Source organism: Hesperophylax consimilis, chromosome 10, assembly GCF_061612785.1.
Source record: "Hesperophylax consimilis isolate HC1 chromosome 10, BYU_Hcon_1.0, whole genome shotgun sequence".
NCBI classification, from domain to species: Eukaryota; Metazoa; Arthropoda; class Insecta; order Trichoptera; family Limnephilidae; genus Hesperophylax; species Hesperophylax consimilis.
The window spans coordinates 38,873,066-38,900,413 of NC_142845.1; positions in this window are offsets into that span (position 1 = coordinate 38,873,066).

Consider the following 27,348-nt stretch of genomic DNA (forward strand, 5'->3'; position numbering starts at 1 on the left):
TTCTGCAATTTTTCTGGTTTTTCCACAATTTTTCACAAAACAAACGTTTTTCTACATTTTTTCATGTTCAACACAATGTTACACAAAAATAACGTTTTTCTACAATTTTTGAGGTTTGATGACGTTTTTACACACTTTGCATGGTTTTTCTATATTTTTCAGTGTTTTTCGACGATTTACGATGTTTAATACCATTTTTCTGGTTTTACGTCTATTTTACACAAAAATAACTGTTTTCTACATTATTTCATTGTTTTGCACTACTTTTCACAAAAATAACGTTTTTCTGCAATTTTTCTGGTTTTTCCACAATTTTTCACAAAACAAACGTTTTTCTACATTTTTTCATTTTTAACACAATTTTACAAAAAATTACGTTTTTCTACAATTTTTGAGGTTTTATGACGTTTTTACACACTCTGCATGGTTTTTCTATATTTTTCAGTGTTTTCGACGATTTACGATGTTTTAGACCATTTTTCTGGTTTTACGTCTATTTTACACAAAAATAACGGTTTTCTACATTTTTTCATGGTTTTGCACTATTTTACACAAAAATAACGTTTTTCTTCAATTTTTGAGGATTTATGACGTTTTTAAACATTTTGAATGGTTTTTTAATATTTCCAGTGTTTTTCGACGATTTACGATGGTTAAGAACATTTTTCTTGTTTTACCACAATTTTACACAAAAATAACTTTTTTCTACAATTTTTGAGGTTTTATGACGTTTTTACAAACTTTGCATGGTTTTTCTATATTTTTCAGTGTTTTTCGACGTTTTACGATGTTTTAGACCATTTTTCTTGTTCTACTATACTTTTACACAAAATTTAGGTTTTTCTGCAATTTTTCTGGTTTTTCCACAATTTTTCACAAAACAAACGTTTTTCTTCAATTTTTGAGGTTTTATGACGTTTTTACAAATTTTGCATGGTTTTTCAATACTTCTCAGTGTTTTTCGACGATTTACGATGTTTCAGACCAATTTTCTTGTTCTAGCATAAATTTACACAAAAATAAGGTATTTCTGTTATTTTTCTGGTAAAACGACTAAAATAAACATCAATTCGGTTTTTCAACAATTTTTTTGGTTTTATGACGTTTGTACACATTTTGCACTGTTTTTCAATACTTTTCATTGTTTTTCGACGATTTACGATGTTTTAGACCATTTTTCTGGTTTTACCACTATTTTACACAAAACTAACGGTTTTCTACATTTTTTCATGGTTTTGCACTATTTTACACAAAAATAACGTTTTTCTACAATTTTTTAGGTTTGATGACGTTTTTAAACATTTTGAATGGTTTTTTAATATTTTCAGTGTTTTTCGACGATTTACGATGGTTAAGAACATTTTTCTTGTTTTACCACAATTTTACACAAAAATAACTTTTTTCTACAATTTTTGAGGTTTTATGACGTTTTTACAAACTTTGCATGGTTTTTCTATATTTTTCAGTGTTTTTCGACGATTTACGATGTTTTAGACCATTTTTCTGGTTTCACCACAAATTTACACAAAAATAAGTTTTTTTCTACATTTTATCACGTTTTAGCACAATTTTATACAAAATAACGTTATTCTTCAATTTTTGAGGTTTTATGACGTTTTTACACATTTTGCATGGTTTTTCAATATTTTTCAGTGTTTTTCGACGTTGTACGATGTTTTAGACCATTTTTCTTGTTCTACCATACTTTTACACAAAATTTAGGTTTTTCTGCAAGTTTTCTGGTTTTTCCACAATTTTTCACAAAACAAACGTTTTTCTTCAATTTTTGAGGTTTTATGACGTTTTTACACATTTTGCATGGTTTTTCTATATTTTTCAGTGTTTTTCGACGATTTACGATGTTTTAGACCATTTTTCTGGTTTTACCACTATTTTACACAAAAATAACGGTTTTTTTACATTTTTTCATGGTTTTGCACTATTTTACACAAAAATAACGTTTTTCTACAATTTTTTAGGTTTGATGACGTTTTTAAACATTTTGAATGGTTTTTTAATATTTTCAGTGTTTTTCGACGATTTACGATGGTTAAGAACATTTTTCTTGTTTTACCACAATTTTACACAAAAATAACTTTTTTCTACAATTTTTGAGGTTTTATGACGTTTTTACAAACTTTGCATGGTTTTTCTATATTTTACAGTGTTTTTCGACGTTTTACGATGTTTTAGACCATTTTTCTTGTTCTACTATACTTTTACACAAAATTTAGGTTTTTCTGCAATTTTTCTGGTTTTTCCACAATTTTTCACAAAACAAACGTTTTTCTTCAATTTTTGAGGTTTTTCTACGTTTTTACAAATTTTGCATGGTTTTTCAATACTTCTCAGTGTTTTTCGACGATTTACGATGTTTCAGTTCAATTTTCTTGTTCTAGCATAAATTTACACAAAAATAAGGTATTTCTGTTATTTTTCAGGTAAAACGACTAAAATAAACATCAATTCGGTTTTTCAACAATTTTTTTGGTTTTATGACGTTTGTACACATTTTGCACTGTTTTTCAATACTTTTCATTGTTTTTCGACGATTTACGATGTTTTAGACCATTTTTCTGGTTTTACCACTATTTTACACAAAAATAACTGTTTTCTACATTTTTTCGTTGTTTTGCACTATTTTTCACAAAAATAACGTTTTTCTGCAATTTTTCTGGTTTTTCCACAATTTTTCACAAAACAAACCTTTTTCTACATTTTTTCATGTTCAACACAATGTTACACAAAAATAACGTTTTTCTACAATTTTTGAGGTTTGATGACGTTTTTACACACTTTGCATGGTTTTTCTATATTTTTCAGTGTTTTTCGACGATTTACGATGTTTAATACCATTTTTCTGGTTTTACGTCTATTTTACACAAAAATAACTGTTTTCTACATTATTTCATTGTTTTGCACTACTTTTCACAAAAATAACGTTTTTCTGCAATTTTTCTGGTTTTTCCACAATTTTTCACAAAACAAACGTTTTTCTACATTTTTTCATGTTTAACACAATTTTACAAAAAATTACGTTTTTCTACAATTTTTGAGGTTTTATGACGTTTTTACACACTTTGCATGGTTTTTCTATATTTTTCAGTGTTTTCGACGATTTACGATGTTTTAGACCATTTTTCTGGTTTTACGTCTATTTTACACAAAAATAACGGTTTTCTACATTTTTTCATGGTTTTGCACTATTTTACACAAAAATAACGTTTTTCTTAAATTTTTGAGGATTTATGACGTTTTTAAACATTTTGCATGGTTTTTCTATATTTTTCAGTGTTTTTCGACGATTTACGATGTTTTAGACCATTTTTCTGGTTTTACCACTAATTTACAAAAAAATAACGGTTTTTTTACATCTTTTCATGGTTTTGCACTATTTTACACAAAAATAACTTTTTTCTACAATTTTTGAGGTTTTATGACGTTTTTACAAACTTTGCATGGTGTTTCTATATTTTTCAGTGTTTTTCGACGTTTTACGATGTTTTAGACCATTTTTCTTGTTCTACCATACTTTTACACAAAATTTAGGTTTTTCTGCAATTTTTCTGGTTTTTCCACAATTTTTCACAAAACAAACGTTTTTCTGCAATTTTTGAGGTTTTATGACGTTTTTACAAATTTTGCATGGTTTTTCGATACTTCTCAGTGTTTTTCGACGATTTACGATGTTTCAGACCAATTTTCTTGTTCTAGCATAAATTTACACAAAAATAAGGTATTTCTGTTATTTTTCAGGTAAAACGACTAAAATAAACATCAATTCGGTTTTTCAACAATTTTTTTGGTTTTATGACGTTTGTACACATTTTGCACTGTTTTTCAATACTTTTCATTGTTTTTCGACGATTTACGATGTTTTAGACCATTTTTCTGGTTTTACCACTATTTTACACAAAAATAACTGTTTTCTACATTTTTTCATTGTTTTGCACTATTTTTCACAAAAATAACGTTTTTCTGCAATTTTTCTGGTTTTTCCACAATTTTTCACAAAACAAACGTTTTTCTACATTTTTTCATGTTCAACACAATGTTACACAAAAATAACGTTTTTCTACAATTTTTGAGGTTTGATGACGTTTTTACACACTTTGCATGGTTTTTCTATATTTTTCAGTGTTTTTCGACGATTTACGATGTTTAAGACAGTTTTTCTGGTTTTACGTCTATTTTACACAAAAATAACTGTTTTCTACATTTTTTCATTGTTTTGCACTATTTTTCACAAAAATAACGTTTTTCTGCAATTTTTCTGGTTTTTCCACAATTTTTCACAAAACAAACGTTTTTCTACATTTTTTCATGTTCAACACAATGTTACACAAAAATAACGTTTTTCTACAATTTTTGAGGTTTTATGACGTTTTTACACACTTTGCATGGTTTTTCTATATTTTTCAGTGTTTTTCGACGATTTACGATGTTTAAGACAGTTTTTCTGGTTTTACGTCTATTTTACACAAAAATAACTGTTTTCTACATTTTTTCATTGTTTTGCACTATTTTTCACAAAAATAACGTTTTTCTACAATTTTTGAGGTTTTATGACGTTTTTACACATTTGCATGGTTTTCCAATATTTTTCAGTGTTTTTCGACGATTTACGATGTTTTAGACCATTTTTCTGGTTTCACCACAATTTTTCACAAAAATAAGTTATTTCTACATTTTTTCACGTTTTAGCACAATTTTACACAAAAATAACGATATTCTTCAATTTTTGAGGTTTTATGACGTTTTTACACATTTTGCATGGTTTTTCAATATTTTTCAGTGTTTTTCGACGTTTTACGATGTTTAAGACCATTTTTCTGGTTTCACCACAATTTTTCACAAAGATAAGGTTTTTCTGCAATTTTTCTGGTTTTTCTACAATTTTACCCAGAACAAACGTTTTTCTGGAATTTTTATGGATTTACCATTATTTAACACAAAAATTACGTTTTCCTACAATTTTTGAGGTTTTATCACGTTTTTTCTTATTTTGCATAATTTTTCAATATTTTTCAGTGTTTTTCGACCATTTACGATGTTTAAGACCATTTTTCTGGTTTCACCACAATTTTTCACAGAGATAAGGTTTTTCTGCAATTTTTCTGGTTTTTCTACAATTTTACCCAGAACAAACGTTTTTCTGGAATTTTTATGGATTTACCATTATTTAACACAAAAATTACGTTTTCCTACAATTTTTGAGGTTTTATCACGTTTTTACTTATTTTGCATAATTTTTCAATATTTTTCAGTGTTTTTCGACGATTTACGATGGTTAAGAACATTTTTCTTGTTTTACCACAATTTTACACAAAAATAACTTTTTTCTACAATTTTTGATGTTTTATGACGTTTTTACAAACTTTGCATGGTTTTTCTATATTTTTCAGTGTTTTTCGACGATTTACGATGTTTTAGACCATTTTTCTGGTTTCACCACAATTTTACACAAAAATAAGTTTTTTCTACATTTTTTCACGTTTTAGCACAATTTTATACAAAATAACGTTATTCTTCAATTTTTGAGGTTTAATGACGTTTTTACACATTTTGCATGGTTTTTCAATATTTTTCAGTGTTTTTCGACGTTGTACGATGTTTTAGACCATTTTTCTTGTTTTTCCACATTCTAACACAAAAATATGGTTTTTCTGCAATTTTTCTGGTTTTACTATAATTTTACACAAAACAAACGTTTTTCTGCAATTTTTCTGGATTTACCACTATTTTACACAAAAATAACGGTTTTCTACATTTTTTCATGGTTTTGCACTATTTTTCACAAAAATCACGTTTTTCTACAATTTTTTAGGTTTAATGACGTTTATACACATTTTGCATGGTTTTTCAATATTTTTCAGTGTTTTTCGACGATTTACGATGTTTAGGACCATTTTTCTGGTTTTACCACTATTTTACACAAAAATAACGGTTTTCTACATTTTTTCATGTTTCAGAACATTTTTACACAAAAATAACGTTTTTGTGCAATTTTTCTGAATTTACCACAATTTAACACACAAATAACGTTTTTCTACAATTTTTGAGGTTTTATGACGTTTTTTCACATTTTGCATGGTTTTTCAATATTTTTTAGTGATTTTCGACGATTTACGATGTTTGTAACCATTTTTCTTGTTTTAACACAATTTAACACAAAACAACGTTTTCCTACAATTTTTGAGGTTTTTTGACGTTTTTACACATTTCGCATAGTTTTTCAATATTTTTCAGTATTTTTCGACGATTTACGATGTTTTAGACCATTTTTTTGGTTTAACCTCAATTTTACACTAACATAAGGTTTTTTTGCAATTTTTCTGGATTTACCACATTTTAACACAAGTTAACGTTTTCGTACAATTTTTGAGGTTTGATCACGTTTTTACACATTTCGCATGGTTTTTCAATATTTTTCAGTGTTTTTCGACGATTTTGGATGTTTTAAACCATTTTTCTTGTTATACCACAATTTCAAACAAAAATATCGTATTTCTTGTATTTTTGAGGTTTTATGACGTTCTTTTATGACGTTTTATGACGTTTTTACACATTTTTCATGCTTTTTCAATATTTTTTAGTGTTTTTCGACGATTGACGATGTTTTAGACCATTTTTCTGGTTTTTCCACTATTTTACACAAAAATAACGGTTTTCTACATTTTTTCTTGGTTTTGCAATATTTTTCACAAAAATCACGTTTTTCTACAATTTTTTAGGTTTAATGACGTTTATACACATTTTGCATGGTTTTTCAATATTTTTCAGTGTTTTTCGACGATTTACAATGTTTACGACCATTTTTCTGGTTTTACCACTATTTTACACAAAAATAACGGTTGCCTACATTTTTTCAAGTTTCAGAAACATTTTTACACATAAATAACGTTTTTGTGCAATTTTTCTGAATTTACCACAAGTTAACACACAAATAACGTTTTTCTACAATTTTTGAGGTTTAATGACGTTCTTACACATTTTGCATGGTTTTTCAATATTTTTCAGTATTTTTCGACGATTTACGATGTTTTAGACAATTTTTTTGGTTTAACCTCAATTTTACACAAACATAAGGTTTTTCTGCAATTTTTCTGGATTTACCACATTTTAACACAAGTTAACGTTTTCGTACAATTTTTGAGGTTTGATCACGTTTTTACACATTTTACATGGTTTTTCAATATTTTTCAGTGTTTTTCGACGATTTACGATGTTTTAAACCATTTTTCTTGTTATACCACAATTTCAAACAAAAATATCGTATTTTTGAGGTTTTATGACGTTCTTTTATGACGTTTTATGACGTTTTTACACATTTTGCATGGTTTTTTAATATTTTTTAGTGTTTTTCGACGACTTACGATGTAATAGACCATTTTTCTGGTTTGACCACCACTAAAAAAAAATATCACGGTTTTGTTCATTTTTTCATGTTTTAGCAGTATTTTACACAAAACTAACGTTTTTCTACAATTTTTGCGGTTTAATGACGTTTTGACACATTTTGACTGGTTTTTCAAAATTTTTCAGTGATTTTCGACGATTTACGATGTTTTAAACCATTTTTCTTGTTATACCACAATTTAACACAAAAATAACGTTTTCCTACAATTTTTCTGGTTTTACTACAATTTTACACAAAACAAACGTTTTTCTGCAATTTTTCTGGATTAACCACAATTTAACACAAAAATTACGTTTTCCTACAATTTTTGAGGTTTAATCACGTTTTTACACATTTTGCATGGTTATTAAATTTTTTTCAGTGTTTTTCGACGATTTACGATGTTTTAGACCATTTTTCTGGTTTGACCACCACTAAACACAAAAATAACGGTTTTGTTCATTTTGTCATGTTTCAGCACAATTTTACACAAAAATTACGGTTTTCTACAAGTTTTGAGAATTCTTGACGTTTTTACACATTTTGCAGGGCTTTTAATGTTTTCAAGTGATTTCGACGATTTACGATGTTTTAGACAATTTTTCTGGTTTGACCACCATTTTTCACAAAAATAACGGTTTTCTACATTTTTTCATGTTTTACCACAATTTCACACAAATCTAACGTTTTTCTACAATTTTTAAGGTTTTATGACGTTTTTACACATTTTGCATGGTTTTTCAATATTTTTCAGAGTTCATCGACGATTTCCGATGTTTAAGACCATTTTTCTGGTTTCACCGAAATTTTACACGAAAATAAGGTTTTTCTACATTTTTTCATGATTTAGCACTATTTTACACAAAAATAACGTTATTCTACAATTTTTCAGGTTTTATGACGTTTTTACACATTTTTCATGGTTTTTCAATATTTTTCAGTGTTTTTCGACGATTGACGATGTTTTAGATCATTTTTCTGGTTTTACCACTATTTTACACAAAAATAACGGTTTTCTACATTTTTTCATGGTTTTGCACTATTTTTCACAAATATCACTTTTTTCTACAATTTTTTAGGTTTAATGACGTTTATACACATTTTGCATGGTTTTTCAATATTTTTCAGTGTTTTTCGACGATTTACGATGTTTACGACCATTTTTCTGGTTTTACCACTATTTTCACAAAAATAACGGTTTTCTACATTTTTTCATGTTTCAGAACATTTTTACACAAAAATAACGTTTTTGTGCAATTTTTCTGAATTTACCACAATTTAACACACAAATAACGTTTTTCTACAATTTTTGAGGTTTTATGACGTTTTTTCACATTTTGCATGGTTTTTCAATATTTTTTAGTGATTTTCGACGATTTACGATGTTTGTAACAATTTTTCTTGTTTTAACACAATTTAACACAAAACAACGTTTTCCTACAATTTTTGAGGTGTTTTGACGTTTTTACACATTTTGCATAGTTTTTCAATATTTTTCAGTATTTTTCGACGATTTACAATGTTTTAGACCATATTTTTGGTTTAACCTCAATTTTACACAAACATAAGGTTTTTCTGCAATTTTTCTGGATTTACCACAATTTAACACAAAATTAACGTTTTCCTACAATTTTTGAGGTTTGATCTCGTTTTTACACATTTTGCATGGTTTTTCAATATTTTTCAGTGTTTTTCGACGATTTACGATGTTTCAAACCATTTTTATTGTTATACCACAATTTCAAACAAAAATATCGTATTTCTTGTATTTTTGAGGTTTTATGACGTTCTTACACATTTTGCATGGTTTTTTAATATTTTTTAGTGTTTTTCGACGATTTACGATGTTTTAGATCATTTTTCTGGTTTTAAAACGATTTTACACAAAAATAACGGTTTTCTAAATTTTTTTTTATGTTTTAGCACAATTTTAAACAAAAATAATGTTTTCCTACATTTTGCATGGTTTTTCAATATTTTTTAGTGTTTTTCGACGATTTACGATGTTTTAGACCATTTTTATGGTTTGACAACCATTTTACACAAAAATAACGGTTTTCTACATTTTTTGCGGTTTAATGACGTTTTAGACCATTTTTTTGGTTTTACCTCAATTTTACACAAACATAAGGTTTTTCTGCAATTTTTCTGGATATACAACAATTTAACACAAAATGAACGTTTTCCTACAATTTTTGAGGTTTGATCACGTTTTTACACATTTTGCATGGTTTTTCAATATTTAACAGTGTTCGACGATTTACGATGTTTTAAACCATTTTTCTTGTTATACCACAATTTCACACAAAAATATCGTATTTCTTGTTTTTTTGAGGTTTTATGACGTTCTTACACATTTTGCATGGTTTTATAATATTTTTTAGTGTTTTTTGACGATTTACGATGTTTTAGACCATTTTTCTGGTTTTACCACGATTTTACACAAAAATAACGGTTTTCTACATTTTTTCATGTTAAATAATAATAATAATAATATTTTATTCCAGGATGTGGGGAGGTTTGTGCAATCCCACACGTCCCATATAGATATACATTTTTTTTTGTACAATAGATATAATAAGTTATCAAATAAGGAAAACTATGCAGGGTGTGGTCTTGAGTGCGCTTGGGCCCAGCGCTCACTCAGGAGTGGCGCTTGGTGCTGGTAGGCTGCGGTCACCAACGTGTTGGCGGAGGCCATTAGCCGCATCCTGGCTCCAGTGATCCGGTGTCTCATCAGGCCGGCAAATCCATTCAGTCCTAGTTCCGTGAACATTGTCGATGCGCTGCTGTATCTTCGGTATCCAAATATTACTTACTCTACAGGCGTCATTATATTGAATTCGGAGTTTTAAGCACAATTTTAAACAAAAATAATGTTTTCCTACATTTTGCATGGTTTTTCAATATTTTTTAGTGTTTTTCGACGATTTACGATGTTTTAGACCATTTTTCTGGTTTGACCACCATTAAACACAAAAATAACGGTTTTGTTCATTTTGTCATGTTTCAGCACAATTTTACACAAAAATTACGGTTTTCTACAAGTTTTGAGAATTCTTGACGTTTTTACACATTTTGCAGGGCTTTTAATGTTTTCAAGTGATTTTGACGATTTACGATGTTTTAGACAATTTTTCTGGTTTGACCACCATTTTACACAAAAATAACGGTTTTCTACATTTTTTCCTGTTTTGCCACAATTTCACACAAATCTAACGTTTTTCTACAATTTTTAAGGTTTTATGACGTTTTTGCACATTTTGAATGGTTTTTCAATATTTTTCAGTGTTTTTCGACGATTTACGATGTTTTATACCATTTTTTATGGATTTTCCACCATTTTACACAAAAAAAACGGTTTTCTACATTTTTTCATCTTTTACCACAATTTCACACAAATCTAACGTTTTTCTACAATTTTTGCGGTTAAATGACGTTTTGACACATTTTGAATGGTTTTTCAAAATTTTTCAGTATTCGATGATTTACGATGTTTTAAACCATTTTTCTTGTTATTCCTCAATTTAACACAAAAATAACGTTTTCCTACAATTTTTGAGGTTTGATCACGTTTTTACACATTTTGCATGGTTTTTCAATATTTTTCAGTGTTTTTCGACGATTTACGATGTTTTAAACCATTTTTCTTGTTATACCACAATTTCAAACAAAAATATCGTATTTCTTGTATTTTTGAGGTTTTATGACGTTCTTTTATGACGTTTTATGACGTTTTTATACATTTTTCATGGTTTTTCAATATTTTTCAGTGTTTTTCGACGATTGACGATGTTTTAGACCATTTTTCTGGTTTTACCACTATTTTAAACAAAAATAAAGGTTTTTTACATTTTTTCATGTTTCAGAACATTTTTACGCAAAAATAACGTTTTTGTGCAATTTTTCTGAATTTACCACAATTTAACACACAAATAACGTTTTTCTACAATTTTTGAGGTTTTATGACGTTTTTTCACATTTTGCATGGTTTTTCAATATTTTTTAGTGATTTTCGACGATTTACGATGTTTGTAACCATTTTTCTTTTTTTAACACAATTTAACACAAAAAAACGTTTTCCTACAATTTTTGAGGTTTTTTGACGTTTTTACACATTTTGCATAGTTTTTCAATATTTTTCAGTATTTTTCGACGATTTACGATGTTTTAGACCATTTTTTTGGTTTAACCTAAATTTTACACAAACATAAGGTTTTTCTGCAATTTTTCTGGATTTACCACAATTTAACACAAAATTAACGTTTTCCTACAATTTTTGAGGTTTGATCACGTTTTTACACATTTTGCATGGTTTTTCAATATTTTTCAGTGTTTTTCGACGATTTACGATGTTTTAAACCATTTTTCTTGTTAAACCACAATTTAACACAAAATTTCGGTTTTTCTTGTTTTTTTGAGGTTTTATGACGTTTTTACACATTTTGCATGGTTTTTTAATATTTTTTAGTGTTTTTCGACGACTTACGATGTAATAGACCATTTTTCTGGTTTGACCACCACTAAAAAAAAATATCACGGTTTTGTTCATTTTTTCATGTTTTAGCAGTATTTTACACAAAACTAACGTTTTTCTACAATTTTTGCGGTTTAATGACGTTTTGACACATTTTGACTGGTTTTTCAAAATTTTTCAGTGATTTTCGACGATTTACGATGTTTTAAACCATTTTTCTTGTTATACCACAATTTAACACAAAAATAACGTTTTCCTACAATTTTTCTGGTTTTACTACAATTTTACACAAAACAAACGTTTTTCTGCATTTTTTCTGGATTAACCACAATTTAACACAAAAATTACGTTTTCCTACAATTTTTGAGGTTTAATCACGTTTTTACACATTTTGCATGGTTATTAAATTTTTTTCAGTGTTTTTCGACGATTTACGATGTTTTAGACCATTTTTCTGGTTTGACCACCACTAAACACAAAAATAACGGTTTTGTTCATTTTGTCATGTTTCAGCACAATTTTACACAAAAATTACGGTTTTCTACAAGTTTTGAGAATTCTTGACGTTTTTACACATTTTGCAGGGCTTTTAATGTTTTCAAGTGATTTCGACGATTTACGATGTTTTAGACAATTTTTCTGGTTTGACCACCATTTTTCACAAAAATAACGGTTTTCTACATTTTTTCATGTTTTACCACAATTTCACACAAATCTAACGTTTTTCTACAATTTTTAAGGTTTTATGACGTTTTTACACATTTTGCATGGTTTTTCAATATTTTTCAGAGTTCATCGACGATTTCCGATGTTTAAGACCATTTTTCTGGTTTCACCGAAATTTTACACGAAAATAAGGTTTTTCTACATTTTTTCATGATTTAGCACTATTTTACACAAAAATAACGTTATTCTACAATTTTTCAGGTTTTATGACGTTTTTACACATTTTTCATGGTTTTTCAATATTTTTCAGTGTTTTTCGACGATTGACGATGTTTTAGATCATTTTTCTGGTTTTACCACTATTTTACACAAAAATAACGGTTTTCTACATTTTTTCATGGTTTTGCACTATTTTTCACAAATATCACTTTTTTCTACAATTTTTTAGGTTTAATGACGTTTATACACATTTTGCATGGTTTTTCAATATTTTTCAGTGTTTTTCGACGATTTACGATGTTTACGACCATTTTTCTGGTTTTACCACTATTTTCACAAAAATAACGGTTTTCTACATTTTTTCATGTTTCAGAACATTTTTACACAAAAATAACGTTTTTGTGCAATTTTTCTGAATTTACCACAATTTAACACACAAATAACGTTTTTCTACAATTTTTGAGGTTTTATGACGTTTTTTCACATTTTGCATGGTTTTTCAATATTTTTTAGTGATTTTCGACGATTTACGATGTTTGTAACAATTTTTCTTGTTTTAACACAATTTAACACAAAACAACGTTTTCCTACAATTTTTGAGGTGTTTTGACGTTTTTACACATTTTGCATAGTTTTTCAATATTTTTCAGTATTTTTCGACGATTTACAATGTTTTAGACCATATTTTTGGTTTAAAACCTCAATTTTACACAAACATAAGGTTTTTCTGCAATTTTTCTGGATTTACCACAATTTAACACAAAATTAACGTTTTCCTACAATTTTTGAGGTTTGATCTCGTTTTTACACATTTTGCATGGTTTTTCAATATTTTTCAGTGTTTTTCGACGATTTACGATGTTTCAAACCATTTTTATTGTTATACCACAATTTCAAACAAAAATATCGTATTTCTTGTATTTTTGAGGTTTTATGACGTTCTTACACATTTTGCATGGTTTTTTAATATTTTTTAGTGTTTTTCGACGATTTACGATGTTTTAGATCATTTTTCTGGTTTTAAAACGATTTTACACAAAAATAACGGTTTTCTAAATTTTTTTTTATGTTTTAGCACAATTTTAAACAAAAATAATGTTTTCCTACATTTTGCATGGTTTTTCAATATTTTTTAGTGTTTTTCGACGATTTACGATGTTTTAGACCATTTTTATGGTTTGACAACCATTTTACACAAAAATAACGGTTTTCTACATTTTTTGCGGTTTAATGACGTTTTAGACCATTTTTTTGGTTTTACCTCAATTTTACACAAACATAATGTTTTTCTGCAATTTTTCTGGATATACAACAATTTAACACAAAATGAACGTTTTCCTACAATTTTTGAGGTTTGATCACGTTTTTACACATTTTGCATGGTTTTTCAATATTTAACAGTGTTCGACGATTTACGATGTTTTAAACCATTTTTCTTGTTATACCACAATTTCACACAAAAATATCGTATTTCTTGTTTTTTTGAGGTTTTATGACGTTCTTACACATTTTGCATGGTTTTATAATATTTTTTAGTGTTTTTTGACGATTTACGATGTTTTAGACCATTTTTCTGGTTTTACCACGATTTTACACAAAAATAACGGTTTTCTACATTTTTTCATGTTTAAGCACAATTTTAAACAAAAATAATGTTTTCCTACATTTTGCATGGTTTTTCAATATTTTTTAGTGTTTTTCGACGATTTACGATGTTTTAGACCATTTTTATGTTTTGACAACCATTTTACACAAAAATAACGGTTTTCTACATTTTTTCATTTTTAAGCAGTATTTTACACAAAAATACCGTTTCTCTACAATTTTTGCGGTTTAATGACGTTTTGACACATTTTTAATGGTTTTTCAAAATTTTTCAGTGTTTTTCGACGATTTACGATGTTTTAAACCATTTTTCTTGTTATACCACAATTTAACACAAAAATAACGTTTTTCTTCTATTTTTGTGGTTTATTGACGTTTTTACACATTTTGCATAGTTTTTCAATATTTTTCAGTATTTTTCGACGATTTACGATGTTTTAGACCATTTTTTTGGTTTAACCTCAATTTTACACAAACATAAGGTTTTTCTGCAATTTTTCTGGATTTACCACAATTTAACACAAAATTAACGTTTTCCTACAATTTTTGAGGTTTGATCACGTTTTGACACATTTTGCATGGTTTTTCAATATTTTTCAGTGTTTTTCGACGACCATTTTCGTTTTTGTTTTAGACCATTTTTTCATGGTTTTGCACTATTTTACACAAAAATAACGTTTTTCTACAATTTTTGAGGTTATATGACGTTTTTACACATTTTGCATGACAAAAATTTTTGCGGTTTAATAAGTTTCCAAAGTTCGAACCCAAGTCTTAAATGAACGTCCATAAAAATCATGATTTTCTAAGAATCAAACTTAATGGAAATTTGAGGACTGAATTCGATTTGTACCACGAATCTTATCACTATTCAAAAATTTCAACCCGTTTGGTCCCATAGAGCCTGAGAAAACTGCTCCAAAAGTTCGAACCCAAGTCTGAAATAGTCGTCCATAAAAATCATTATTTTTCTAAAAATCAAACTTAATGGAGATTTTGTGAAGGAACTCGATTTATACCACGAATCTAATCGATATTCGAAAATTTTAGCCCCTTTGGTCCCATATAACCTGAAAAAAACAGCTTCCAAAGTTCAAACCCAAGTCTGAAATTAGCGTCCATTAAAATCATGATTTTTCTGAGAATCAAACTTTATGGAGATTTTGTGACTGAATTCGATTTGTACCACGATTCTTATCACTATTCAAAAATTTCAGCCCGTTTGGTCCCATATAGCCTGAAAAAACAGCTTCCGAAGTTCGAACCCAAGTCTGAAATAAACGTCCATAAAAATGGTGATTTTTCTTAAAATCCAACTTAATGGAGATTTTGTGAAGGAGTTCGATTTATATCACGATTAACTTTTCCGAAATTTCAGCCTATTCGGTACCATAGAGCCTGAAAAAACAGCTTCCAAAGTTCGAACCCAAGTCTGAAATGAACGTCCAAAAATATCATTATTTTTCTAAGAATCAAACTTAATGGATATTTTGTTACTGATTTCGATTTGGATTATTATTCTTATCACTGTTCCGAAATTTGAGCCCATTTGGTACCATAGAGCCCGAAAAACCTGCTTCCCAAGTTCGAACCCAAGTCTGAAATGAACGTCCATAAAAATCAAGATTTATCTAAGAATCAAAATTTATGGAAATTTTTTGACTGAATTCGTTTTGTACCAAAATTCGTAACATTTTTCCAAAATTTTATCCTATTTGGTACCATAGAGCATGAGAAAACTGCTTCAAAAGTTCGAACCCACGTCTGAAATAAGGGGGCCAAAAAAATCATGATTTTTCTAAGAATAAAACTTAATGTAGATTTTGTGACTGATTTCGATTTGGATCATGATTCTGATCATTGTTCCAAAATTTCAGCCCATTTGGTACCATAGAGCCCCAAAACACTGCTTCCCAAGTTCGAACCCAAGTATGAAATTAGCGTCCATAAAAATCATTAATTTTCTAGGAATCAAACTTAATGGAGATTTTGTGACTGATTTCGATTTGGATCATTATTCTTATCACTGTTCCTAAATTTCAGCCCATTTGGTACCATAGAGCCCGAAAAACCTGCTTCCCAAGTTCGAACCCAAGTTTGAAATGAACGTCTAAAAAAATCATGATTTATCTAAGAAAATAAATTTATGTAGATTTTGTGACTGAATTCGTTTTGTACCAAAATTCGTAACCTTTTTCCAAAATTTCAGCCTATTTGGTCGCATAGAGCCTGTGAAAACTGCTTCCAAAGTTCGAACCGAAGTCTTAAATGAACGTCCATAAAAATCATGATTTTCTTAGAATCAAACTTCATGGAAATTTCGGGACTGAATTCGATTTGTACCACGAATCTTATCACTATTCAAAAATTTCAACCCGTTTGTTCCCTTAGAGCAGTGGTTCTTAACCTTTTTGGCTGGCGACCCAAGGTACGAATATATTTGAAGTACGCGACCCTAATCTAATTTTTTATTTTTTTTCCATCGACAGGTTATGTAATTTTATACTATAAAATTTATACGATGTATTGGTAAAATTAGAAATAAACAAATTTATTTAAATGTTCTGTATTAAAATCAGACCAGCATTAAAACAGTTAAAAAATTTACAGCAAAATAATCATTGACTACCCTGGTGTTGTATTTTTGAACAAAGATCATGTATACGTGGAGTTATGTTTATAGAAAGTGCACACCGCATGTCATGCTGAGGATCCAACCTATTCCTGTACTTATTCTTCATAACAGCAAGGCATGAAAATCCTGCTTCACATAAATAAGTAGTTGGGAAAGGTAGCAGGGCTTTTTCAGCTTCATTGCTCAGAACAGGCTTCCCAGATAATTGTGCCCAAAATTTTGTGAGACTCGTTCTGGCAAATCTCTCTTTTAAAAGTGCATCACCTTGCATTTCGAGCAATTCTTCTTGTAATCCAGCTGAATCGTTTTCAACGCCCATTACATCTACTTCAAATGGATTTCTTACCCAACTGTATTTCACGATATGGACATTTTGTGGAATATATCTTTCCATTTCATTTTCAAGTCTTCTCAAATGTTCTAAAAAAATAGGCATGGTCTCCACGAAAATACGGTTGCCATTAAGATTAAGATCTTCCAAAAACAAGTTTAATGTTGGAAACGCTGCCAATTGACATTGAGCAATTTTATTTTGCCAAAGTTTTGTTTTGTTTTTAAAAACAGTAATTTTTTCATAAATGTCTACTACAGTGCGATTTTGACCTTGCATTTCTGTGTTCAACTGATTCAAGTGGTGGAAAATATCACCCAAATATGCCAATTTAGCCATCCATTTGTTGTCACTGAAGCGATCAGCACATTCGTGTCTTTTATCTGTCAAAAATATTTCTATTTCTGTTTTAAGAGAAAGAACTCTAGCTAGAATCTTTCCGCGGGATAGCCAGCGAATATCCGAATGGTATAATAAATTCTGGTGTTCTGAACCCATTTCTTCGCACATCAGTCGAAATATCCGAGAGTTCATAGCGCGTGCCTTTATGAAATTTATAATTTGTATTACGTCCTGTAACACCTGATGTAGATCTGGCTGCATATCACGTGTAGCCAAGTTTTCTCGATGTAAAAAGCAGTGTATTAAAACAACCTCTGGATTTCGTTCCTTGACTTTGGCACAAAACCCGATGCGACTCCCTATCATTGCCGGTGCTCCATCTGTACAGACTGCGAGACAATTGTCCCACAGTAATTGGTGTTCCACAAAGAACTTGTCTATTAAAAGAAATATATCAGCCCCAGTTGTAGTTTCAGAGAGCTTTTCACAAAGCAGGAACTCTTCATTGAAATTTTGTGGAGTTCTGTATCTTACGTACACCAACAGCTGTGGGAAATCTTCAATATCAACTGATTCGTCGATTTGAATTGAAAATTTGATGGCTTTTTTGAGATCCGTTATTAATTGTTCTAAAATATCTGATGACATTAAATCTATTCTCTTTTTCACAGTATCGTTTGAAATTGGCACCATTTCCAGCTTCTTCGCAATTTCATCTCCACAGACAGTTCTTGCCATGGCTATTGCAGCTGGTTTAATCAACTGCTCAGCAATACTATGGGGTTTTTTACATTGAGCTACTTTTAAAGCTACTTCGAAAGAAGCGTAGGTAGTTTTTTCTAACGAAACTGTTGCTGAACTTGATGGTGCATCAAGTCTCATGCGCTTTGTTTGTGTTTCTTTTTCTTTCCAAAAAGCAAGCGGTTTATTTGCGTACGTTGGATGGACTTTTTCGAGATGTCTCTTCAATTTGTTTATTTTTAGCGATTCATTTGAAAGAAGTTGCGTACAAACCACGCATTGTGGACGTGGCACACCAGAGCGATCTTTTATTTCAATAAATCCTAAGGCTAAAAATTCTTGCTTGTATGTTAACATCCGTTTCGCCATGACTGTCCACAATTCGAAAGACTTACTGAAACAAAACGACAAATTATAGAAATATACTATTCTATTCGTTCATCGGCGAATTGTAGGCTAACAATGTCATTTATTGGAAAAAAATATTTTACCTTCTTTCGATAACAGCAATCGCGAGTTGCACTTTTAATCTTCCACAATTGATTATCACAATTTTGTAGCACTTTGTAGTTGTCAACAAAGAGTGTATTGTAGTCAAGTATAAACGTTATTCACGTAAAACAGTATGAGAACGAGCGTGCAATCGTAAACAAACTCGCTAGCAAACTGACCGAGATGAGACGAGACCAACCGACCAGCGCGGTGCGGCGGGCGGCGCGGGTGGTGACCGAGCCGAACCGAGCGATGCCGACTGCGTGAGCCGAGCGGTGGCGATGGCGCGCACTCCTCGCTTTGCGCCCCGCGCCCTTCCGCCCATTAAAACAGAACTAACATGTCGCGATTGTGAACAATAGATGTCCTTGTTCTGAGAGTAGTAATAATTGTGACTATACTAGTTTAGTGACATCGATCGGGATATCAATACGCGATTTCCGCGACCCAACCCAAAACCTCTCGCGACCCAAATTTGGGTCGCGACCCGAGGTTAAGAATCGCTGCCTTAGAGCCTGAGAAAACTGCTCCAAAAGTTCGAATCCAAGTCAGAAATAGGCGTCCATAAAAATCATGATTTTTCTAAAACTCAAACTTAATGGAGATTATGTGAAGGAACTCGATTTATACCACAAATCTCATCACTATTCAAAAATTTCAGCCCGTTTGGTCCCATATAGCCTGAAAAAAACAGCTTCCAAAGTTCGAGACTGATTTAGATTTGGAGCATTATTCTCATCACTGTTCCCAAATTTCAGCCCATTTGTAGCAAAGAGCCTGAGAAAACTGCTCTAAAAGTTCGAACCCAAGTCTGAAATAAGGGTCCATAAAAATCATGATTTTTCTAAGAATCAAACTTAATGGAGATTTTGTGACTGATTTCGATTTGGAGCATGATTCTTATAACTGTTCCAAAATTTCAGCCCGTTTGGTCCCATATAGCTAGAAAAATCAGCTTCCAAAGTTCGAACCCAAGTCTGAAATGAACGTCCATAAAAATGGTGATTTTTCTCAAAATCCAACTTAATGGAGATTTTGTGAAGGAGTTCGATTTATATCACGATTCACTTTTCCGAAATTTCAGCCTATTCGGTACCATAGAGCCTGAAAAAACAGCTTCCAAAGTTCGAACCCAAGTCTGAAATGAACGTCCATAAAAATCATTATTTTTCTAAGAATCAAACTTAATGGACATTTTGTTACTGATTTCGATTTGGATCATTATTCTTATCACTGTTCCTAAATTTCAGCCCATTTGGTACCAAAGAGCCCGAAAAACCTGCTTCCCAATTTCGAACCCAAGTTTGAAATGATCGTCCATAAAAATCATGATTTATCTAAGAAACAAAATTTATGGAGATTTCTTGACTGATTTCGATTTGAAGCATTATTCTCATCACTGTTCCCAAATTTCAGCCCATTTGGTACCATAGAGCCTGAGTAAACTGCTTCCATAGTTCGAACCCATGTCTGAAATGTTGTCTGTAAAAATCATGATTTTTCTAAGAATCAAACTAAATGGAGATTTTGTGACTTTTTTCGATTTTGGATCATGATTCTTATCACTGTTCCAAATTTTCAGCCCGGTTGGTCCCATAGAGCCTGTGAAAACTGATTCCAAAGTTCGAACCCAAGTCTGAAATGAACGTATATAAAAATCATGATTTACCTAAGAATCAAAATTTATGGAGATTTTGTGACTGAATTCGTTTTGTACCGAAATTCGTAACATTTTCCAAAATTTTAGCCTATTTGGTACCATAGAGCCTGAGAAAACTGCTCCAAAAGTTCGAACCCAAGTCTGAAATAAGCGTCCATAAAAATCATGATTTTTCTAAAAATCAAATTTTATGGAGATTATGTGAAAAAATTCGAATTATACCACGAATCTAATCACTATTCAAAAATTTCAGCCCGTTTGGTCCCATATAGCCTGAAAAAACAGTTTCCAAAGTTCGAACCAAAGTCGGAAATGAATGTCCATAAAAATCATGATTTTTCTAAGAATCAAACTTTATGGAGATTTTGTGACTGATTTCGATTTTGAGCATGATTCTTATCACTGTTCCGAAATTTCAGCCCATTTGGTACCATAGAGCCCGAAAAAACTGCTTCCCAAGTTCGAACCCAAGTATGCATTTAAGGTCCATAAAAATCATTACATTTCTAACAATCAAACGTAATGGAGATTTTGTTGCTGATTTCGATTTGGATCATTATTCTTATCACTGTTCCTAAATTTCAGCCCATTTGGTACCATAGAGCCCGAAAAAACTGTCTCCCAAGTTCGAACCCAAGTTTGAAATGATCGTCCATTAAAATCATGATTTATCTAAGAATCAAAATTTATGGAGATTTTGTGACTGAATTCGTTTTGTACCATAATTCGTAACACTTTTCCGAAATTTCAGCCTATTTGGTACCATAGAGCCTGAGAAAACTGCTACAAAAGTTCGAACCCATGTCTGAAATAAGGGGGCCAAAAAAATCATGATTTTTCTAAAAATAAAATGAAATTGAGATTTTGTGACTGATTTCGATTTGGATCATTATTCTTATCACTGTTCCGAAATTTAAGCCCATTTGGTACCATGGAGCCCGAAAAAACTGCTTCCCAAGTTCGAACCCAAGTTTGAAATGATCGTCCATAAAAATCATGATTTATCTAAGAATATAAATTAATGTAGATTTTGTGACTTAATTCGTTTTGTACCAAAATTCGTAACACTTTTCCGAAATTTCAGCCTATTTGGTCCCATAGAGCCTGTGAAAACTGCTTCCAAAGTTCGAACCGAAGTCTGAAATGAACGTCCATAAAAATCTTGATTTTTCTCAGAATCAAACTTTATGGAGATTATGTGAAGGAATTCGATTTGTACTATGAATCTTATCACTATTCAAAAATTTCAGCCTGTTTGGCCCTATATAGCCTGAAAAAACAGCTTCCAAAGTTCGATCCCAAGTCTGAAATGAACGTCCATAAAAATGGTGATTTTTCTTGTTTTCTCTTTTGAAATCCAACTTTATGGAGATTTTGTGAAGGATTTCGATTTAAACCACGATTCCTAACACTTTTCCGAAATTTCAGCCTATTCGGTACCATAGAGCCTGAGAAAACTGCTTCAAAACTTCGAACCCAAGTCTGAAATAAGCGTCCATAAAAATCAAGATTTTTCTTAAAATCAAATTTAATGGAGATAATGTGGAAGAATTCGATTAATACCACGAATCTTATCACTATTCAAAAATTTAAGCCCGTTTGGTCCCATATAGCCTGAAAAAACAGCTCCAAAAGTTGGAACCAAAGTCTGAAATGAACGTCCATAAAAATCGTGATTTTTCTAAGAATCAAACTTTATGGAGATTATGTGAAAAAATTCGAATTATACCACGAATCTAATCACTATTCAAAAATTTCAGCCCGTTTGGTCCCATATAGCCTGAAAAAACAGCTTCCAAAGTTCGAACCCAAGTCTGAAATTAGCGTCCATTAAAATCGTGATTTTTCTTAGAATCAAACTTTATGGAGATTTTGTGACTGAATTCGATTTGTACCACGATTCTTATCACTATTCAAAAATTTCAGCCCGTTTGGTCCCATATAGCCGGAAAAAACTGCTTCCCAAGTTCGAACCCAAGTATGCATTCAGTCCATAAAAATCATTATTTTTCTAACAATCAAACGTAAAGGAGATTTTGTTGCTGATTTCGATTTGGATCATTATTCTTATCACTGTTCCTAAATTTCAGCCCATTTGGTACCATAGAGCCCGAAAAAACTGCTTCCCAAGTTCGAACCCAAGTTTGAAATGATCGTCCATAAAAATCATGATTTATCTAAGAATCAAAATTTATGGAGATTTTGTGACTGAATTCGTTTTTTACCAAAATTCGTAACACTTTTCCAAAATTTCAGCCTATTTGGTACCATAGAGCCTGAGAAAACTGCTACAAAAGTTCGAACCCATGTCTGAAATAAGGGGGCCAAAAAAATCATGATTTTTTTAATAAGAAAACTTAATGGAGATTTTGTGACTGATTTCGATTTGGATCATTATTCTTATAACTGTTCCGAAGTTTCAGCCCATTTGGTACCATAGAGCCCGAAAAAACTGCTTCCCAAGTTCGAACCCAAGTATGAAATTAAGGTCCATAAAAATCATTTTTTTTCTAAGAATCAAACTTAATGGAGATTTTGTGACTGATTTCGATTTGGATCATTATTCTTATCACTGTTCCGAAATTTCAGCCCATTTAGTACCATGGAGCCCGAAAGAACTGCTTCCCAAGTTCGAACCCAAGTTTGAAATGATCGTCCATAAAAATCATGATTTATCTAAGAAACAAAATTTATGGAGATTTTGTGACTGATTTCGATTTGGAGCATTATTCTCATCACTGTTCCCAAATTTCAGCCCATTTGGTACCCATAGAGCCTGAGAAAACTGCTTCCATAGTTCGAACCCAAGTCTGAAATTTTGTCCGTAAAAATCATGATTTTTCTAAGAATCAAACTCAATGGAGATTTTGTGATTTTTTTCGATTTGGATCATGATTCTTATCACTGTTCCAAATTTTCAGCCCGGTTGGTCCCATAGAGCCTGTGAAAACTGCTTCCAAAGTTCGAACCCAAGTTTGAAATGAACGTATATAAAAATCATGATTTATCTAAGAATCAAAATTTATGGAGATTTTGTGACTGAATTCGTTTTGTACCAAAATTCGTAACACTTTTCCAAAATTTCAGCCTATTTGGTACCATAGAGCCTGAGAAAACTGCTACAAAAGTTCGAACCCATGTCTGAAATAAGGGGGCCAAAAAAATCATGATTTTTCTAATAATAAAACTTAATGGAGATTTTGTGACTGATTTCGATTTGGATCATTATTCTTATCACTGTTCCGAAATTTCAGCCCATTTGGTACCATGGAGCCCGAAAGAACTGCTTCCCAAGTTCGAACCCAAGTTTGAACGTCCATAAAAATGGTGATTTTTCTCAAAATCCAACTTTATGGAGATTTTGTGAAGGAGTTCGATTTATACCACGATTCCTAACACTTTTCCAAAATTTCAGCCTTTTCGGTACAATAGAGCCTGAGAAAACTGCTCCAAAACTTCGAACCCAAGTCTGAAATAAGCGTCCATAAAAATCAAGATTTTTCTAATAATTAAACTTAATGGAGATTATGTGAAAGAATTCAATTTATACCATGAATCTTATCACTATTCAAAAATTTCAGCCCGTTTGGTCCCATATAGCCTGAAAAAACAGCTTCCAAAGTTCGAACCAAAGTCTGAAATGAACGTCCATAAAAATCATGATTTTTCTATGAATCAAACTTTATGGAGATTTTGTGACTGATTTCGATTTGGAGCATGATGCTTATCACTGTTCCGAAGTTTCAGCCCATTTGGTACCATAGTTACCATATTTACCATAACCGCGTTGGTCAACCTTTATCGGTACTAGCTAGATTCGGTCTCCCAGTGGGATTCCAATCAAACCTAACCTAAAGCTGAGACGCCCTCTGTCGTCGGAGGCTTAAACTAAGAGCACTGCCATCTGTGTCTGAAAGCCCGAAGCTTTATACACAACATCTTCCCCCTGCTAAACTATAAACCTGTCTACGATATTTCATTGTTACAGTATTATTTTTTAAATCACGAATCTATACAATCGCAAACAGTCACTAAAATCAATATTATTAAAATCAAGAACTAAATATTTGAAAATATATCATTACACACAAAATTAAATAATTCATTAAGCACTGACTCTACTCCAAAAAGATGTTGACTCTATAAGTAGCTGATTCTTTCCCTGGAGGTCATTTCAAAGACGTCTGGGACGAAGTCGTCCCGCCCATGGTGCTGGTTCTTTTTTTGGTGGGCTTCTGTTTCTCCCTGGAGACCTGAAATCAAGAGAACACCGGTTAAAATCTTTCAAAAGGAGTGACGTGTCAACCTCATCTGCCCAGCATTTCGTCATATCAGACGCGAAAGGTTCACTCTCTGCCTCTTCCTCCCTGTGCTGCGGACCTCCTCTCAGTTGATCGATATGCCTTTTCCACGACATCTGTGTCCCCACAATTTTAATAATATACAGTTTTTTTCCAAGTCTTTTTTCAACAATTCCTTTTGCCCAAGAACATTTATTCACTTGTCTGAAGTCTCTCGCTAAACACTTCTGACCTATCTGAAAACTTTTACAAACAACCCCACCGAAATTCCTTAACTGATTTACCTGACCTTTATTAATATTCGCATTCGCTAAATTCTTTGTCGAGGTTGCTACGTTTTCTTCAAAACTTTTAGGTAAAAGGCTACTAAAGGTTGATTTTAACCTCCTACCAAACATTAGCACTGAGGGTTCAATTCCAGTTGTGGAATGTGGAATATTCCTATAATCACTTATAAATTCATATAATCTATCTTTATAATTTGACCTAAGTACGTTATGAACAAGAATTTTCTTTAAAAAATTCTTCACTGTTTTTACCGAGTTTTCAGCCTGCCCATTGCTTTGGGGATGACGCACTGGCGTTGTTAAAAACTCAATATTATTATACTCTAAGAAATCTTTGAACTCTTGACTAGTAAAAACGGTTCCATTATCAGTTACAATACAGTCCGGGTACCCATAATTTGAAAAAATTCTCTTAAACTCATTAATCGTATGACTTGAGTCTGCTTTCGGTATTTCCACGCAATCTACCCATTTTGAGAAAGCGTCGCAAATAACTAAAAACATTTTCCCCGAAATTGGCCCACAATAATCCAGATGCAGCCTCTTCCATGCTGATCCTGAATTAGGCCAGACTGATAAATGACTCTTAGGTGGTAACGGCCTAACTGCTGCACAATCTTTGCAACTTTGAACGATTTTCTCTAAGTCCTTGTTCATTGACGGCCACCAAAAATAACCTTTGGCTAATCCCTTCATTTTTACAATGCCCAAATGCGATCTGTGTAAAAAATCTAAAACTATACTCTGAAGCGAACTTGGAATTATAATTCTATTTTGCCAAAACAAACAATCATTTTCAATAGATAATTCATTCCTTTTAATCCAGAATTTCCATAAAAAACTGTCGCGATTTACCCACTTGGGCCACCCTCTACGAAGATTCCCTAAAATTCCTTGAATTTCTGGGTCTGAGCCTGTCGCTGCGACTATACGCTTTACATCTAAGTGTTCACACTTTTCTATATAGCCTATGAAATCGGAACCTAGATCGTCTTCCGATTTTTCCTCTGAGTTTTCCAACGGCAAACGCGATAAATAATCCGCATGATTATTAGCTGATTTGACGTACTCAATTTTGTATGAGAACCCTGCCAAGATGATCCCATAACGTTGCAACCGATTAGCTGCTAACACCGGTATGTGTTTATTTTCTCCTAAAATCCTCATTAGTGGCGTATTGTCTACACATAATGTAAATTCTCTTCCATATAAATAGCGAAAAAACTTGTTTAACCCAAAAACAATAGCCAAAGCTTCCAAATCAAGGATGCTGTATTTTTTTTCCGCACTTGTTAAACTTCTAGACGCAAATTCAATTGGTCTCAACGATCCATCCGCGAAACTATGGAACAAGGAAGCTCCGAGCCCCGAGCTACTTGCATCAGTATATAGCTTAATAGGTAAATTAGGAAAGTAATTAGTTAGTATCCTATTACTACTCATTAGGCATTTAATCTTGTCCACAGCGTCTGAACACCTCTGATCGAACTCAAACCTCGTATTTTTCTTTAAGAGATTATGTAACGGTTCTCAGATTGAAGACATATTTGGAATGAAATTCCTATAAAAATTAAAAATCCTAATAAACTTTTTAATTGTTGAACATCTGCTGGATACGGTGCTTTTTTAATAGCTTCTAATTTGTCACTTTGAGGTTGAATACCCTTTTCCGAAATTACGTATCCTAAAAAATCAATTGTTTTAACAAAAAATTCACATTTCTCCGTATTGACGCATAAACCACATTCTCTTAAGCGATTACACACCGCGCGAATATTATTCTCAAGATCCCGCTCATTGATCCCTGAAATTATAATGTCATCTAAATAAAAAGCCACGCCTTTTAATCCTTGCAAACAACTCGCTATAGTTCTCGCAAAAATTGCCGGTGCCGATTTAAAACCTAAGACCAGCCTATTAAACTGGAATAATCCCAAATGCGTATTAATGCATGTAAATATTTTACAATGTTCCTCCAATTCTAACTGACAGTATGCTTGTTTAAGATCCAGTTTCGCAAATAATTTACCTGAACTTATCTTATGAATAACCTCTTCTATCTTGGGTAATGGATATTTTTCCAAATTTGTAATCAGATTAAGACTTCTTTTGAAGTCAGCGCAAACCCTAATGTTACCGTTCTTCTTTACGACAGGTACTATCGGTGATGCAAAATTGCTACTCGTGACCGGT